We start from the raw sequence: 5,000 nt of genomic DNA, 5'->3' as shown, positions 1-5,000 counted from the left end.
AAGGAAGAAGTAATATTGAAGGAGGTTTTAAGGAAGCGTGGATGGTGATGAGAGAGAGAGAGAGAGAGAGAGAGAGAGAGAGAGAGAGAGAGAGAGAGAGAGAGAGAGAGAGAGAGAGAGAGGAAATAAGGAAGTGTGATGCAATGTTTCTGTGAAGGAAGATGGATAACAGAGACGAGGAGAAAGGGAGGAAGGAAGGAAGGAAGGAAGAAAGGAAGGAGGGATGGAGTGTGTAGTAAATTTTTCTTAGAGGGTATTAAATGATGGAAGAGAAAGAGAAAGAAAGGACGGTGCAAATGAATGAATGAATGAATGAATGAAGAAAGAAAGGAATGAGAAGTTTCCAGTGATTTTATGGCGTAGAAACGAAAGCAGATAATGGAAGAGAGAAAAAGGAAAGGAAGAAAAGAAAGAAGGAGAAAATATTAATGAACGAACACACTAAAGATACAATACAGTAATACAGCACAACACAAAATATACACACTTCTTCATGCGTAGACTTAAACCCTCAATTTCCTCGTGTTTATGATCTTAAAACCCTAAAAAAGACACCACAACACCACAACACCATATTTTTAGAACTTGTCACCACCGCCACAAGCACCATCACCACCGAGCATAACAAACAGCACACACCTGAACACACACCTGGTGTACACCTCAATACCACATACCTACAATTTCCTCTTCTCCCACAGGTACGCCACTGACCCATTGACTCACTAACTTGCTGGGAAAACGTCCTGGAAAAAATGATATTCCCACAGTGGCCTCTTAAACTAAACGAAAGTATTTAACCTAGAGAAAATAATGGAATGCCTGTTTTTAGTCCAGTTCTTTTTGTATACAGTATATTTTTTAAGACTATCGGTACTAAAAGAGAAAAATTATTGGAAGTTATTATTTTGCTTGTTTTTCTATATCAGGTCAATGACGCAAAAAATAGTGGAAGCTATTACTTTTTAATCTACTCCACGTCACAAAAAAATTTCACTACTATCTATACCAAAATAGAAGAAGAATAGAAGATATATTTCTTAATTTATTACAAGTTAATGGAGCAAAATTTCTTTTCACTAACGATTGGAAAAAAAGAAAAATAGGAAATCATTACTTTTCATCTATTCCACGTCACCAAAGCAAAAATTTCCACGACTACCAATACCGAAAAAAAAAATAAATAAAAAGATAAATACATAAAAAAAACAAATAAATAGTAAATAAAAAAAATAAATAAACAAAGGAAACTTACTAACAAAATAAGTAAATAATAAAAACAAGTTATTATTCACTAGAGAGTTACTTTCAGGTACTAAAGAAAACGCGGGGAGGCAGGTGGGTTGCTAATAACTGCTTATTATACTCAGGTAATGTGTTTTGGTAACTCAAGGTAAGAAGAGCTTTGTGGGGCGTCGTGGTGAGGTTCCCCCTGTGTCTCCTGGCTACAGTTTCCCTTCCCGCGGGACTGCATAAGGAAAGGTGATGTTTTTGAAGAACTGTGGGATGTAAGGGTGTGTTTTGGGGTTTTTGGAGAAATTTGGGATGTTTTAGGTGTGTTTATGGGAAATCTTAGGGGTTTTTGGCTGTTTTCGCTGAGTTTCTGTTAGTTTTAGGATATTTTAGTAAGTTTTGGGGTATTTTTTGGTGAATTTTGCAAAGTTTTGGGTTAGTTTTTGGAGTTAGGGTTATTTTTGGGATATTTTGGGATATTTTGGTGAGTTTTGCGATGTTTTTTTTTTTTATTTTAGAGAGAGAGAGAGAGAGAGAGAGAGAGAGAGAGAGAGAGAGAGAGAGAGAGAGAGAGAGAGAGAGAGAGAGAGAGAGAGTGAATCAGAATGAAAATACAAATAGGCAAAATATACTTCCAATACATGCAAAAAAAAAAAAAAAAATCTTGAAAAATAAATAAATAAATAATAAATACCCTTTGAAAATACATCTAACATATGACAAGTTGAACACAGATTTCTCTCAAACATCACCTAAGGTACAAACGCCTTTTAAAATACCTCTAGTGGAAAACAAGATTACGATATTAGAGAGAGAGAGAGAGAGAGAGAGAGAGAGAGAGAGAGAGAGAGAGAGAGAGAGAGAGAGAGAGAGAGAGAGAGAAAGCGTTTCCCGAGGTATTACAAGTACCACCTGGCTACCCTTACCTTCCTTTGCTTACCTGTCACTTCTCACCTCTTAGGCCTTACCTGCCAGACCCTTCACGTCTCAGTCCCTCTTCTCTCAGTTCCCTCATCTCTGTTTCCTTATCTCTCTGTCCCTTAACCTGCCAGTCTCTCACCTTTCAGCCCTTATTTATCAGCCCCTTAACCTGTCAGCCCTTCAACTCTCAACCAGTACTCATATCTCAGTCTCTCTTTTCTCCATCCTCTCATCTCTCAGCCCCCTCATCTCTCAGTCCTTTAACCTACCAGCCCCTCAATTCTCAGTTCCTTCTCCTGTCAAGTCATATCTCAGTCCCTCTTCTCTCAACCCCCTCATCTCTCAGTCCCTCACGTCTCAGTCTTCATCTCTCAGCTCTTACCTGTCATTCCCTCACCTGTCAGTCTCTCATCTGTCTACCTTCACCTGCCCGCCACTGCCTCCCTTACCTGTTTATCTGGCCGCCTCACACCTGTCACCTGTGGCGTGGCTCTAATGAGGGAAAGGTAAGTCCGCCAGCACCTGTCTCCTGATATGTAATTAGCCTCTGTACGTGAATTTCGTATGCCAAGCAGGTAGTACATACATACATACTGATATATATACAGATAGAGAGATAGGCACACAGATAAGCAAAAGACATGCACACATACATACATACATACAGATAGGCAGACACGCAGACAGAAAAACAGATAAGCAAAATGCATACATACATACATGCATACATATATACAGACAGATAGACAGGGAGACAGGGAGACAGGCAGACAGACGCACTGAAACATACAAAGGGGAAATACGAAGATGAGAAAAATAAATAAAAATAATAGCCATGAGGAAAACAGAATGCGAGAAACAGAAAATATAATAACAAAAAAAAAAAAAAATCACAAATTTAATTATTACCAAACTAGAATAACCAAGGAAAGAAAAAATCGAAACAATTAAAAAAATAAAAATAAAATAAAAAATAAACCCTTCAGAATAAACGAACCAATAAACGAACAAACCAAACCCTCAAAAAAAAAAAGAAAAAACAAACATGCTGAAAACATCAATAACATAACTTCAGGCAATCCAATCCCCACCTAAAGCGAATCAGATTACTTGTTAAGAGCTTTCAAGTCTCTCACATCGTGTCTGGGCGTCTGAACCCTAATTTATGTAGTCAGGTCGTCTTACTGCCCCCGCTGGTTTATGGGCAGGTCCTGAGGTAAGTAGGTCGTCCCATCGCCTTAGGGTAGGTCCTGGGCAGGTCTATGGTAGGTCCAGTCTCCCCATTCACCTCCCTTTGTACCCTTATTATCCTCCCCCTCTTCCTCCATTCCTCGTTCCTGCATAACCCTTACTTTCTTCATACCCTCTGTACCCTTGTCTCTTATCTCGTTTCCTGTTTAGACTTTTTTTTCTGTCTTTATTTGTCTTTTTCAGCTCCTTTTGTATTCTTGTTTTCTTTCTCTTCTTCCTGTCTGCCTCGTCCTCATATAATAATCCTTACTTTCTGCATATCCTTCGTACTTTCTTTTGTCTCGTGTCTCGTTTTCTGTTTGTATTCCCTTTTCTGTGTCTGTTTTTTTCTTTCTCTCTCTCTCTTATTTTTCGTTCTGTATTTAATGTTTTTCATGTTATTTTTTTTGCTTTCGTTCTTGCTTGTATTTTCGATGTTTGTTTTTCTTCTTTCTATTTTATTTTATCTTTCATTTTGTTCTGGATAAAATTTTTTGTAGAGTTAATCCTTTTTCTCATTCGTCTTCATGTTTTTTTTCCTCTACACCTCTTGTTTTGTATTGCATTCTTTTCATAAGTTTATATTCTTCTTTATTTTTAACTTAAACTTTTTCCATTTCATCTCCTGTCTCCTTCCACATCTCTATTTTCTTCTTTTGGGTTACGTCCTTCATTGAAATATTCTCTCTTCTTCTATATCTTAATTTTCTTCCTTTATTTTGACTTTAATATTTTCCACTTCATCTCATACATTACCAAAACCTGTCTCCTTCTATATCTTAATTTCATTCCTTTTCTTAACCCTCCTCGAATTAATTTCTTACATTATCAAAACTTTCCGTCTCTTTTTATACCCCAGTTTTCTTCCTCTATTTTCTTAATTCCCCTCCAATCCATCATTTACTTTACCAAACCTTCCGTTCACTCTTATACCTTTATTTCCTTCCTTTCTTTTCTTAATCCCCCTCCTATTCACTGTCCTCACTTTCTCCAAAACCCCAGCCAGCGTCTCGTAGCCTAATCTTCCGTCCGCCTTATTATTTTGCGTTTGCCCTCAGGTGTTCCTCTCCCGCGCCCCTTCCCGCTGGGCACACATCTGGCCTACCTTTCCTGTCCTTCGTAGGTCCTCCCGGATCTGTGAAGTGGGTCACAGGCGCCTCAGTTGTGCTTTCCTGAACCCTGCCTCCTTTGTCCTGTCACGCGGTTACTCTGCCTTAAGAATCTATAACCTAGCTCGCCGTCTCTCTCTCTCTCTCCTCTCTCTCTCTCTCTCTCTCTCTCTCTCTCTCTCTGCCTCTAGAAATTTCTCTTTCTTCTCTTGTTTCCAGCCCCAATCAGTTGCATGTTTTCTTTCTCCAAGTAACTTTTCATTTGATTTCTTGTTTTCTTTGTCTTATTATGCTGTTATTCTTATGGCTTCTATCAAGCTCGTCCGTCTCTTTCTCTACCCTCTAAAAACTTCTCTTTTTCTCTCTTTGTTCCAGTTCTTAAGTTTGTCTTTCCTTCTGTCTAGTGACTTCTCTTTCCATTTCTAGATATCCTTCCTCGCAGAATACATCACTGCTACTGTTCTTCTATATAAGTGAAAGGAGAAAGACAATGAGAAGCAAGGAAAC

This window comes from Scylla paramamosain, chromosome 32 (assembly GCF_035594125.1).
Source record: "Scylla paramamosain isolate STU-SP2022 chromosome 32, ASM3559412v1, whole genome shotgun sequence".
Classification (NCBI taxonomy): domain Eukaryota; kingdom Metazoa; phylum Arthropoda; class Malacostraca; order Decapoda; family Portunidae; genus Scylla; species Scylla paramamosain.
This window is presented reverse-complemented; position numbering follows the sequence as displayed.